Source organism: Cryptotermes secundus, unplaced genomic scaffold (assembly GCF_002891405.2).
Source record: "Cryptotermes secundus unplaced genomic scaffold, Csec_1.0 scaffold1507, whole genome shotgun sequence".
In the NCBI taxonomy this organism is placed as follows: Eukaryota; Metazoa; Arthropoda; class Insecta; order Blattodea; family Kalotermitidae; genus Cryptotermes; species Cryptotermes secundus.
The window spans coordinates 14870-29520 of NW_019739247.1; the positions used below are offsets into that span (position 1 = coordinate 14870).

The following is a 14651-nucleotide window of genomic DNA, read 5'->3' on the forward strand; positions in this document are numbered from 1 at the left end:
AAGTCCCTATGAGATCATTGAATTTTTTTAAATTGACCGAATCCTTCCAGCAGCACTATGGCCCTGGGGTCGACTCAGCCTCTAAGAGAAGTGAGTACCTGGAATATTCTTGGAATGCTGTTGGGGGTAAAGAGCGGCCGGCGCGTAGGGCTGACAACCTTACCGCCATCTATGAGCCGATTGTCTAGAAAATTGGGAACGTCAATAGCTCAACCCTATGGGCCTCTACGGCCTTTTACAGGTACACCTTTACTTTTTTACTTTACTTACTCTTTCAAACATATCAAAACTTGCTTCCGAATTGTAGATACATCGAACACGAATGTTGCGTATAGGGTTGTATTGCTATAGTTTCAGCCAGGCGAATAATATTACAGGTGTTTCAGAACACATTTATACACAGCAAGGTCTTCCTTACAGTTCCATGAAAATTCTTTTAAATTTATTTTTTATTACCTTTGAAGTAGTGTGACATGTTTTAACCCGTACGGGAGAACGAAATATTTTAGTTCGGAAATTTCATGTAAATTACTAATTATGAGGCTTCGTCGTTGATTAAAGGATAATATTAAAATATATCTTACAGAAATAGTGTGACACAAGGTAAACTGGATGAAGTTTGCTCGATGGTCCATGTTTTGGTTCTTATATACATATCAAAGAAACATGGAGCTCCACGAAATTCGAAAAATTCCCTGATAAGCTGAGTAACCGTCAGTTTCGTAGCAAATATTGTATTCCATACACTTAGTTATTGCAGTAACTCAGCTGGTAACCTGAGAATGTTTGGGTTTGGGCTTCTCTGAGAAGTAACTGTGAAAGTTACTCTCTTCCGAGCTGTAATACCGAGTTGTTCGGAGAAAGCCTGACGTTTCGGAGACGTATCTTCAGGATCGAAGAGCTGAGCTTATCGCCGGCTTCCTTGGCTTATTCTTCGACCTTCCGATAAGTCGGACTTTCTCCTAAGAATATGGCATTACAACCCAGAAGACTGGCAGTTTTCATGGGTAACTGCTATTGGATTCCCAGCATGGATAGAAAACGTTGTTTCCGCTATTGCTTTCTTATCAGTTTGGGGCCCGCTCAGCCTTCTGTCAAATTAGCACTGGTTATCCGTTAATAAAACTCGAGAGAAAAATAAGTCTTTCGTCCGGAAACATAAAAGCTACCAACTTTCTGGTAGTAGAACCCAAAGGTTTAGCACCACTGATAAGAAAGCCCACTATTAAATCCACCTCTCATCCCCACAACATATCTCGCTAATGTTGTAATATTATGCTCCTATTTTGTTCTATGTCGTACATATGACCGCTTTCCAAGAGATTCTGTCCCAAAATTCTGCAGGGATTCGTTATCTCACCCTACTAACCGCACGCACAGCTGGTCATGCCCTCGTCTGTTTAACGTCTTGATAACAATACGTGACCCATATGAATAACGAAGTTCCTTGCTTGACAGTACAATTTTCCCACTTATTTCGTCCATATTGGATTAAATCTTTTTTTTCTCTAATCATAAAAATGGAACAGATTTTATGCATGAATGTAAGTAAGCTAGCATAAGAAACAGAGATTGAAATTTTGACTCTGTAGCCAATTCACAGACTTGGTTAGGCTACTATAGTGTGCTCTTGCCTATAAATCTCGTGTCACATGGCTTCATTTTCATTGGTCCATTAAATATCATACTTCAAAGTCGACACTTGTAAGTTCACATTGCTGTAAAACCCACAGTGCAATATTGGTTGTCAGAGGTTCACCAGGGCTTCACCAGTCTGGAGCTAGTCTCTACGTCATGCAGTGTGTAACTAAAGAAGTGTTTTAGTGAAGAGCGGGAACTTTTGGATTCATAACTAAGTAATTTCACCAACATACTACCTTATTAATGACTATCAAATTATCTGCCTAACCGGCTAACTCCCTAGAAAAATAAGACACCTGTGTACTGCCCCGCTAAATAAATATTGTCATGTATTGTTGAGTGACTCTTGACGGGATTTTGGATAATTGGATTCACTGACACCTTATACACACGATTCATTTGTACAGCTAATTACAGCGCCATTACTATTCTCCACAATTCACTGTCATCACATCACGCGCTAAGCCTTTTCCAGCCTGCTATGTCTTCGTCACCCGTTCTCTGGCAACGGCTTCCAACATTGGATATTTTTAGGCTCCACGCTCTCAAGCCCTATCTTCAAAGACTCCCGTACAGAACTCAGTAAGCAAAATTAACCTTGTCCATTGCTTGTAACATCTCGGCACGGACCGGACCACATAGAAAGCACAGCTCTTCTCTTTTTGGGTCTGGATCCACTACCGCAGACATGTGTTTAACACACCATTGCGTAGCAACACCGTTACTCTGTTGCTGTACCATTGCTGCTGCGGGAACATATTTACCGAGTCGTTGCCCAGAAACGGCCCTGGTGTATCCGACCATCTCGCGGTAGTTGCATAGCAACGTCCTCGAAGTTTGATAAATCGGTACCAACACTGGCTCTGCTTGTTGTATGCTTCTTCCTTTGTTCACTTTTATACTCTGCAGATGGAGGCAGTACGTTCCTCCGAAACGTCGATGAATGTCTATCATACTACACGGAGTCATATCCCAGAAAGCAGTAGGTTTGCTTCGCATAGTCACCGCTGTGAGAACCTAAGAATGTTACGCTCTCACTGTGCAAAATGCATAAAATGAGAGAATACTAAGGCGTTTTTTCTGCCCACGTACATATTTACCTGCGAAATTATTTAACAAATTTCGAAGACCATTATTTATTCTGTGTTTATGATTTTTTCCTGAAAACTTAATTTATTATCACACTAATGAATTCCCTATTTTATATGAAACGCAACTCGTGTTTAGAAGGACTGATTTTCGGACAAAATTTTATATACACTTCCATTGTTGCGTGCGGGCCGCTGCTTAGCAACTGCCGTTGTCTAATTGTTTATTTCGAGGCCGTTGCCTAGCAACTGGTCTATATGCAGTATATATTGTAACTACATATATCAAGCAGTATGTAATATGCAATAAATAAAATTCATATATATATATCGGTAATATACATAGCCCTTGTTTATAATAATTTTGGTGTAGTTAATGTTTAATTAAATAAAAAGTAATAATTTATGACTGTAATCGGTGAAAACAGTGATCGATTACTTGGCGATTGTGATCAATACGTAACGCCAATTCAAAGGGAAAACTTCTGAAATTCTGAGTAAAAAAAATTCCATGTTTCTGCAGTCTTTTCTTCCCTTGATATTTCGTCGCCTTTTGTCATCGGTCCTTCTCAGATTTTAATTATAAGCTAAGTTGTAGTTGTATTTAATTGTTTAGAGCCATAAAGGATTTGTATCCATGAATAATTGAATTAAAATCTCAGCAGAAATTTTAAAACCATAATTTCCTTTTGTTCCATCTGATGTGATCACTGTTCATGCATCACGTACTGTATTGTTGCTTTTCCATTCCGTAAAATGAGGACAGAGAACAGTTAAGAACCAACACGAATATCTGTTAATCTCGTTCCAGAAGTTTCTTAGCCACACGAGATCATTTGTTGCTCCTGTTATCTGTTTGTAGAGCAGTACAATACATCTCACATACCCCCAGATCCTCTCTGTTGCAATAATGGCTTATGCAACCATCCGTCTATTTTCTGAGATATATTGAATGAAATGGCCGTAAGGAGGAAAATCAAGTCTGCAAGTTTGGAACTTCAGTACGGGCAACATCAGTTGTCAAGCACAAAGCGTCACTCACTGCATAACGTATTTTAAAATACGCAAGTGCAACTTTGGTCTAGTGACGTCTGTAGCTGTTATCAGCAATGCTTACGCAGCCAAGTTCGACACTGAGCTGAATAATTTGTTCTTGTAACACCGATAACATTCTATAGTCCATCTGCTATGAGAGCAAGGCTTCGTCATTGTCATTTAATGACGTAAACCGTTACGTCATCATTGTAAATGTACTAGATTCTATTTTCAATGTATGCCGGTGTTCATGAGCCTGTGAGAAATTCAAACGCATTTCTTTCGGTTGGCTATTTAACGATGCTGACAGTATACAGAATACATGCAGTCGGATTACAGGGCAGTTTATGAATTGCAAAGGATATGCAAGGAAGCGATCGTGGCCTAATGGAGGTACTATCCCAGCGTTTGTCTCTAAGGACACAAAAAAAAACGAAGAAAGTAAGCGAAAGTATACACACGACTTCTCTTCCACGAGGCTGCCTACAAGAAACGTAACGCATCCTGATTCATAGAATGGGTGGAGTTTAACGAGTTGATGTCACGTCTCACAAAACAATAATCTTCATCCGAAATATCTGTGTGGAATTTTGGGTGTTGAATTTTGACACTGTGAAGACAACACAAAATTCTTAGGTTGTAAAGAGCAAACATTTCTGGGATGTTAACATCTTATATCCCGTAGGATATAACAGATTTTTTCAACGGTACCTCCGAAACGTCATCAAACATCTAACGGACTACACGGCGTTACGAGTATTCCGTAACATAGCACTGTTTGGCGCCACCTCTTTGAGAGCCTTACAGTCTCCAGTTACTTTGAAGCTGGATGTACACAGCACTGACATCAAGGGTTAAGGGTTCGATGCCCTGTTCCTTCTTACTTAGCGTCCGCGTATTCTTGCAGTACAAACGTCCGTCTTTGATGATGGCCAGCGAATAAAAAGAATTGTTACTCAGGAGAGAAATCTATCTTATTCCTCTTCTTTACCCAAGAGCTTTGCACACTTGGCTACTCAAGACGAAACAATTTATTACACTTGAGGTACACAACGTTTCGTTGCAAGTATCCAGACATGAAATTACCATTTACTGCAACCAATAGCAGAGCTGGGTTTAAGGAAAGGAAATTGAAAAATCTCCTACTGAGAAATCTCAAAGGAATTATTTCACAATTTTCGAAACTGCTGAACCAACAATCTATAAATTATAGGTCATTGCACGGTGATGTGTCTTTCTTTATAGGCAAACTGCAGTGTTCCTTTTTCGACATCTGTAGTGTTGTGTAGGGGGTGAAAGGAGAAGACAGAGGAGAAGAAGAAAGTAAAGGAAAGAAAGAAGGAAAGAAAGTGTGAGAATAAGGAAAAATAATTTAATTTAAATCGTATTCATCCCGTCTTCTTCGGGAAGCATGAGATCATTTCCTGAACGTGGAACATTATTACAGGTTTTCGAAATCCCTTCAACTAATATGATACGATCTCGGTGCACTCTTAACGATAATGACAGAAATTGGGTGTTATTATTATTATTTGTATTATTATTGTAGCAGCTACTATGATCTCCTGCATCAGCAACAAAAGGCTCGCCATTAATATGCGTCTTTGTGAAATTCATGGTCGTTTATAAAACAGAAAACGTTCTAGTTCTTAAATCGACGAATTGAAGTTTTTAAGAAACTAACAGTTACTGAGGCAGTCAATGAACTACTGCCCATGTTTTGTGAAACACCAAAGTTTATTAGTTACTATAGGATTCTGACGATGGTGTATAACACAGAGATATTGGATTTCGGACTTTATCCATCGTCCTGGTTTTTAAGATAACTAAGAAAAACACGACGTTTCGGAAACTCGATCTGTTTCCGTCCTCAGGTGAGGGAAAACGCCTATTCTGTTGCGTCCCTTAGAAAGAGCTAGCCTCAATCACTGGTCCAGTGAATAGGTGTTTTCCCTCACCTGAGGACAGAAACAGATCCAGTTTCCGAAACGTCGTGTTTTCTTAGTTATCTTAAAAACCAGGACGATGGATAAAGTCCGAAAACCCAATATCTCTGTGTACCAAGGTTTATTGTTGTGTGTTTCCTTCAGACGATACAGTTTCGAGCAAACGAGTACAGCTGACACCTCCATACGTACAATAAACTCTCGCTAATCCAGTTACAGTTCATCCGGATGTCGGGTAGACAGGATCGAAATATGAAGAATGGAAAATTCTGTTCACAGTTGAGTACATTCTTTAAAAGACAAATGACAATTAGGAGCAAGAGGACTTTCAGACTGTGTTGAGGGCAGCTGCAGAGACCGAAACCAAGCAGGAAAATATTCAAGATTGGATTCAGCTGGCTGGAGGAGAGCCTGGATTTCAGCTTCCGACAGAGGAAGAAATTGCTGCAGCGATATTTTCTTATCTATTTTCACCAGCACAATCTGTAAAAAAAAAGAAGTATTCCCTGTGCTTAACTAATTAAGCACTACGCCATGAAGACGTATGGGGGAGTGGATGTATAGATCCACATTTTCTTAACCTCGGAATTTGTTGGAAGTGAGTGGTGAGCTTCACACCACATCCGCTTTTCTTCCAGGGAAAGTACCCTCGGTACCCACTGGATAGAAGGTTTGGGTGGACCCCAGAGCCGGTCTGGACTACCTGTTTTAATACATTTTCTTTTTATTTATTTTCTAAGTTTTTTTGTGTTTTAGGGCTATTTTCTGCTTCATTAATCCAGATTAGAGAGGTTTTGCTGTATTTACATGAAGTTGCACGCGAAAACTACCCACTACTACTTCTTAACTTAATTGCAAACTCTCTCCTGTTGTACAGACTACCGATAATATTAATGAAAGTAATTATGTGGGTTATGAAAAATATGAGCTGCATTAATTACTCACTCATGGAGCTGAGCCCTTCTGGAGGAGCCGCCAATTCTACAACTACTCAAGAATTTACGAGCATTTTATGGAACCTAAAATTTAATTACCGTGTTCACAAGAGCCCTCCACTGGTTCCTATCCTGAGCCAGATAAATCCAATCCTTACCATTCCATTCTGTCTCTCTAAGAGCTATTTTAATATTATCCACCCACCTACACCTTGATCTCCCCATTGGTCTATTTCCTTCTGGCTTTCCCACCAATATCCTACATGCATTCCTCGTTTCCCCCACTCGTGCTACATGCCCTGCCCACCTCATCCTCCTTGACTTGATCATTCTAATTATACTTGGAGAAGAGTACAAGTTATGAATCTCCTCATTATGCAGTTTTCTCCAACCTCCTATTACTTCATCCCTCTTCCGTCCAAATATTCTCCTCAAAACCCTGTTCTCAGACACCCTCAGTCTATGTTCCTCCCTTGTCGGAGAAAAAGTTTCAATTTAGGCCCCACATATTAAGAGTTAGTTCTCAGTTACGTCAAGGCCTGACAGTGTCCGGATACTGTAGAGAGGTGAGTGACACAGTTGCCAATGTTTACATATTGAGAAACGCTCTTTTATCCAAACTCATCTCAGCATAGAATTGCTTGTAACGATCCGAGATGTTTTCCATGGTGTAAGTAATTAAATAACAACTCATCAACTCATTTATCACCGTTGTCATTAGCGTCATAGTTAATGACAATTTAAGCAGAGTGAACGTCAAAATAACTTGGTGTTATACAGTTAAAATATTTCAATGTCCCGACTTGGAAGTTCGTGGTTGCTATGGTTTACAGGAGTTTCCGTATTAAGCAGGAGGTTAGCGCTCCGAGTGTTCTTTCTGTTAGACTCCTGTAGGCTGTGTGGAGTCCGTTTGCCCGTACATCCATCGCCTGAAACTCGATCATCGCTAAGTGGTAAAGTGAACATATTAGTGTTACTGCGTATACAGGAAGTTGAACGTAAACAGACGTAAGCAAATAAAGAGGGATAAGTCGCTGGAGGAATGCAGAACGGATGCAAGGAAGAACAGACGTCCTTTCCTTTGCAGCTCTTCATGTCTTCAACCCGCTGAATTCTGACATTGCCCTCTACATCGTTTGACTTTTAATGTGCCATTTTTCTGATGCTAGCCTAGTCCAATCACAGAGGCTAATCTCAAGGAATATTGCGTGTAAACTGTGATGTCACTCGAAGTCATATGTAATCGCTCAGCATGGCCCGCTATTTTAGTAAGTAATATTAATTAGTGATTAACGTGCATTCTTTTGGGCTGTTTAGGTCACTTCTTGTTGGAAACGCCGGAAATGTCGGTCGTTTTCCTTAGACTTTTTTTTGTGAAGTTTCAAGACCTCGGCTTTCCTTTCACAACTTGAGAGTTGATAGGTTCCTACAGTCATTAATTTCTTGAGCTGTACTTTCGGGATTATCAAGCAAGGGCCTGTCTCTCGTGCCGTTGAGGGCTTAAGGTAGAGATTTCCCTGAGAAAGGTAGCTGTTTGGGAAGTGTAAAAATGTTGAGACCTCGTTGTTTCCGAAATGAGTCAACGGATGCTCTCGAGGGAGACATCTTGTGACGGAAGCTGGGGGTCCTAAGGCATCTACCATCTTAGAACGAGCCATTTCTTCACAGAGTCCGTTCCTCAGTATTTTCATGTGACAGGACGCAGAACCTGCGCCCTTCGGAATTGCTAAGTTAACAACTACTTAACTATTCCGCCAACTGGGATACATTACTTAGTATGATCAGTGTCAACCACGACAATTTATTTAGCCATTATTACTTAATGGAGGTACATCACATTATTAAAGTGAATTCCTGTAAACATAAGTGTAATTATCAATACCAGTATATATTTGTTATGTAATGAAATCTGTCTCTGAGGTACGTCTTTGCGATCATGGTGTGTGCAACCAGGTTATTTCTGTCCTGTTAAGATCTAGAGACGAGATATCCTGTCATACCGAAGCCAGCTAAGGCTAGTCATCACCCTGTCTGACCTTACCCGAAGGACTGTACAAAATTGTAGCTACCAGACAAGTGTCTACTGGCGCCTATCCCTCCTTCTGCTTTCCCAGCCTCTCACTATGACAGCCGTGAGAAAAATGAGGTGAAATGAGGCAAGGGCGACAACCCAGACACAGGAAACATAGGCAACAACATCCGAGGAAGGTGGTAGCTGCATCCAGCGCCTATGGACTGCAGCGGCGGCGGCTACATTAGAAACACTAATGCCTTAGGTGTACTCACCACCATTATCGTCACTGAAATCGATTTGCGCAGGTCAAAAGGGCGTCAGTAAAAGTTGCTTTCTCTGTGTTCGATGCTGATTTAATAATCATTCTATTTAGAAGAATAAATAAATAAGGAAACCATGACTTTACCTAACGAGAAGAGCTGTGGTTTATAAAGACCGCCTAGTATTATCAGAGAAGTGAAATCCAGGAGGCCACGATGAGGTGGGAATGATCGTAGGATACAAGAACTGCATGCAGAATTTTGAAAGAAAAATTATGTTAAGAAAATTATTAAATTTAGTAAGGTTTGAGACTGTCATATCTAGGAAGACTGCTGTCTTCCGGAATATAATTTCGTGCAATTTAGTGATAGGTACCAACGTTTCAAATAAACCTTCTGTCTCCATCTTCAGGTTTTCACATTGAGAAACAATAATAACTAACAAAGTAGGGTTTTCTTCACAATTGTTATTGCAGTTGGTAAAATTAAATAAAAATTAATATTGACACTTTCGTTAATATTTTATGTTATTTTATCGAGTTTATTAACAAATTTTTGTGTACACACCCACATTGTGCCTTGATACCTTCACACAGTAAGATGCAAAACAATAAAACTGAAAACAGGGGCCACAACAATGTTTGTGCATCCATGGTAGCGCATAAGACAGGGAAGAGCCCATAGAAGCTGCAAAGGGTAAGGGAGAGATAGACAGTGGTGCGGGGCGGGGAGGATGGGAAAATATGTACGAGGGCCCAGGCAGCACTGTGCTACTGGCAGAACAGTGTCTGCTGCCTGGCTGTACCCGGTCCGTTTGCTTTAGTTGCTCTGTCACGGCGCATCAAGGTGGCAGTGTTCTGCGCGCGCTCTTTCGCTCATTTTGTTTTGGCAGTCAGCAAGTGCATGGCTGGTTCATTAAGTGCGGGCTGGCGAGTACGTATATGGGTCAGTGTTTCAGTTGTGTTTCGTTAATTGTTGAAGGACAGATCAGTGATTTTATTTTACAGAGGTGATCTCCGAAATCACAGAACGGTAATGACTATGTATACTCGTAGTTGCTTTTTTAGATACAGATATATTTGGTTTAATGATAGTTTATTTTAAATTGTATAGACAAATTTATTTTATGGCTCGCTCTTAGAAATCTAAGTTAAATAGAATTAATCGCATTAACTAAAGTGAAATCCCATATTGTGGAGGTAGTAAGTTAGTTTTTATGCTGGTTGTAGTAGGGGTTGTGGAAACGAGTCCTTGCTAGTCCATGTGTGCTATATGTGTGTTTATCATCACTGAATATTGTACTCAGAGTGTTGTTTTCACAACTTTACGTTTGAGGGTGGTTTCTGCTATGAACTAACGCCCCATGAAAATCAAGTGTGGTTTACATATCCCGAGAAATAATTATAAATTATGAGGAAATGTTTTATTAGACTAAAATAATTTCAAGTGATAGTTATATTGACGCCTGTGAAAAAGGTTATTTTGAATTACATAATTATAGCATAAAATATGTTGCATTTATGTATATACAAAATAATGTAACGGTGAGATCAGAGCTCTGAAATAAAGCGACTTCGGTTTCCATAGCAACGAATTGTGGAGTGTTAACACGTTGCATGAGCGAAAGTTAATTAGGAAGTCATGAACGAGCGAGCAGTACCCTGTTTCAGTGTGTCTTGTCTGCTCTGATAGTATTGATATTATATTCTGATGCAGATACGCGAAGCGTAGTATACTATATTAAGCAGACCGTTTACTACTGTTTGTTTATTATTCGTGGGAGATGGCGTTAAACGCCGACTTCAACGCATCGTTCGATAACATGTACAACTGTAAAGGAATAAGGGAGAAATCGGGTGAAGTTAATGGTACGAAAGCTTGTATAACAAACGAAGAGAGGCCGTGCCATATATAGGGAGGTTAGTCACCGGCTACCAACAGCGGCGGCCCTGGTTCAAGCCCAGGATAGGTCATGTGGTATTTATGGTGGATGAAGTGACACTGGGGCAGATTTTCTCCGAGTTCTTCGGTTTTCCTTGCCAGTTCTTATTCCACTGACTGCTCCACACTCATCTATCATCCGGGGTTGGTACGATAGGTCAGTTAGTGGCCCACGTACGAAGTGGGTTCACTTTCACCCCACCCCAAGAAACTAAAAAATAAAATGATGGGACTTCCTGTTGTATTCACAAGGGATGCCAGCGCTCGTGTTTATATTTTAATATATTTTAATAATTTTAAAATTACCAGCTTCCAGACAGCATCTGAAACGATATTAAAAATGACGGAAACAATATATAATAAAGTGTTTAACTCGAACGCTGCTAGATTATTCATGTAAATTTATCGCCCTTACTGAGTTCAGGTTTTCACAGCGACTCCATTGTTCATGTTGATTTAGCTCTACGGCCTTTGCACGTTGTGGCTTTTTCAGTATTTTCCACGTTTCGGAGGTACATGCAGCCTCCCCATCTTCAGGGTCAAAGTGAGAGGGGCGAATGACCATGGTATCGGCATGTGCATAAGGAAACAACACCGGAGACTTCCACAAGATGCGAACACCAAAGAAAACAATCTGTTTCAGTTTATCGTCTGTTGATTGCTAATGTTAAGAAACTGTGAAGTGACGCAAGACAAGTGATGAATTTGTTTGTTAAGTGAATGTGTAGTGAATCTGTTTTATCGACTTTTAAAATTGAGTGAAGTTCATATATGCAGAAGACTTAGTCATATGAAAACAAACTTCAGTAAAAAGATCTCAAAACAGTGGGATTTACAGTGAGTAAAAAAAAAGATTCATTGCCTCTGTCAAGTTACTTTTTCATCGTTTACTAAATAGATGCGGCTGTAACAAAATATTTACATTTTCGGTAAGGAGAGCCCCAAATAAACAAACAAAAAGTCCTCTCTCAATATTTGAGATATACTGACATATATTCACCGGGGTAAATGACGCTCCAAATAGCTGTGGGGGGGTAGAGGGAGCGGTTTTATATAGGGCCTATAGTCCACACTTCCCACTCAAAAGAACTTTTCAAAGGAAACATCAGCGGTGACTGAAAAGGGAGTTGAAACGCTTCCACGAGATAATGTATACTTCCGCGACCTTCCTGTCGTGAGCTTAGCCTACAAATCGACTGCAGCTACATGTAATTACAGTTTGAATAACTACACGTCACTTGTATCAGCTGAATGAGATGGGAATAATGCAATGATTTCTTTGTTTACATTATATTGTAGATAGAGCCAATATATTTCGATTTGAAGCCACGGATTTTAATTATCGTTTGAAGGTTACTCTCGTGTGGAATATGACGCCATATAATTTTTTACACGTGTACCAATATTTATCACAATTTCGGTGGAACGTATATACTCAATTTCAGCGAAAACAGAAAATACCCTAAAGATGATGGTAGTAAGCAGTACGAAACATTGGTATCTGTCTACCAAGGTACACTGTGGTCGCGCCATAGCTCAAGCGGTTAGTCGCTGGCTTCCCACCTCGGCGGCCCGGTTTCGATCCCGGGTCTGGTCAAGTGGGATTTGTGATGGACAAAGTGGCGCTGGGGCGGGTTTTCTCCGAGTATTTCGGTTTCCCCTGCCAATCTTCATTCCACAAAATTCTCCAGCATCATAATCACCCGGAGCAGGCTACAATAGTCCAATCAATGGCCGCCGAGCCGAATGGACACAGTTGGACTCCACCCCCCACTAAGCGAAGCTACACTATGTCTTTTCGCGGAAAAGAAGTGATTTTCATACTTACTGTCTCCTGGGATGACACTTCTTATAGTTTGTTAGATATACAGGATGTTCCAGGAGGAAAGGTCAGTATTCTTGGAGGTTATGTTATCGCTCATTCTAAGCAAAAATAAAGCATATGTACATGTGTACTCTTCCGAACCGTTTCCGAGATATGGCTGTTTCGCTGTACAGACGAGCAACACGACAAAAATTTCAAAGTGCAGCGATGCTGATGTTGGAGTTTTCGAAAATGTATTATACTGGGTAAACTGTACGAACTTTGTCACTTGAACAGTAAATAGCGGCATTAGAAACAGTACGTGATATCTCTTTCTTATGAACAGTTTTGGAACTGAAATAGCTCTATCTCGGAAACCTTTCGGAATAGGACACGTGTAAATATATATTTTTTATTTAGAATGATCAATACTGTTTCCTCCAAGAATATTGAATATACCAGGATTTCGTAATACTTACTACCTTCATCTTCATGGAAGACGTAGAATGCGTCCTGTATATGGAGGTAGCGGGTACTACGAAACGTCCGTATCTGTCAACTAAGCTACATGGTGTCCCAACAGAGAAGACAATGTCCATAGTTACCGTCATGAAAGACTCAGATCTCCAGTAAGCATTTTGCCCATTGCTTGAAGTCAGGCAAATATCTTCGCTGCAGTAGGCATCCATGTGTGCCTAATGCACAATGCCAAGTTGCGAAACGCTAGCAGAGGTTTTCTGTAAGTCATTATCCAGTTTCCGTTGTACGGTAGGTAGTTGTGAGCTGATAAGGAACCTACAGTGCTGTTTCTTCGAGTTACACAGTATTTTTTATTGCCAGTGAGGTGGGACTAAGTCCCTTGTACTGCGGCCACTTCTGGCGTATTGTATCAGCCCCAGATGATAGGTGAGGGTGATTGTGGAGCAATTGGTGGAATGAAGATTGGCAAGGGTAACCGAAGTACTCGGAGAAAACCTGCCCCAGCGCCACTTTGTCCACCAAAAATCCCACTTGACCAGACCCGGGCTCGAATCCGGGCCGCCGCGACGGGAAGCCAGCGACTAACCGCTTGAGCTATGGCTCGGCCTACAACAGTGATGTATATGGGATTCGGGGCTCTCGCGTTCGTGATTATGAAAAGTTCTATCTTGTAGGATATGACACCATGTAGTCCGTTGAAAGTCATCTGACTTTTCGAAGGGGCATAGCGCCTCCATCTTCAGGGTCTAAGAATAAGCCGAGAGCAAAGAAAGACAGCGAAAGCATGTGGCAAGTAGAGCAACTATTTGACCCTTGAGAGGGAGGATGTATGTTTCTCCGAAACGTCGGTTGATTTTAAACTGACTGCACAGCGTTATATCCAGGAGATAGTACGCTTCAAATGATATATAGACTATAATACTGAAAAATCAAGTACTTGTTACCTAGAAGATTAGTCCAACAGTAACACTGTCCTCTTGCATTTGGAAGGTAAAAAAGTAAAGCTATCCCTGTAACAGGTTGTGGAGGTTGTGAGACGTCGAGGCTTCCACATTTTCTAGGCAGTCAGCTCACAGATGGCGTTGAGGTTGTCAGCCTTACGCGCCGGCCGCCATTTACCCCCAGGAAAATTCTGGTACTCATTTCTGTTAAAGGCTGAGTCGACCCAATGGCCATAATACGACTGGAAGGATTAGGTCAATTGAAAAATCCAGTGACCTTGTCAGGAGTCGAACCCGCAAATTTCCGCTTTGTAGCATAGTGCCTCAATCAACTACACTACCGCGTGTCCCTTTTATACCAAGATACTAAACTAAGTGATGTCTCTGTCTGGAGGTACATCACAAAATTCTCTTGGCCGAGTTGTGACACTGCAGTACCTTCCTGTCCCGTATTGGTGCTCATATTCGCAACTCTGGTACTCATTTCTGTTAAAGGCTGAGTCGACCCAATGGCCATAATACGACTGGAAGGATTAGGTCAATTGAAAAATCCAGTGACCTTGTCA

At 40.8% G+C, this 14651-nt stretch overlaps 1 protein-coding gene across 2 annotated transcripts in view; it reads left to right on the plus strand.

The window, feature by feature from the left end:
* Positions 1-9730: 9730 nt before the first annotated feature.
* The window catches only part of LOC111871902 (octopamine receptor beta-2R), a 167949-nt gene continuing 163028 nt past the window's right edge, over positions 9731-14651 (plus strand). The window contains exons 1-2 of one of the 2 annotated variants that reach the window (XM_023865298.2): positions 9731-9951; positions 11354-11697. The gene's annotated coding sequence lies outside the window, so the exon portion shown is untranslated. The remainder of the gene's footprint in view (positions 9952-11353; positions 11698-14651) is intronic. The other variant, XM_023865297.2, reaches the window with a different exon arrangement.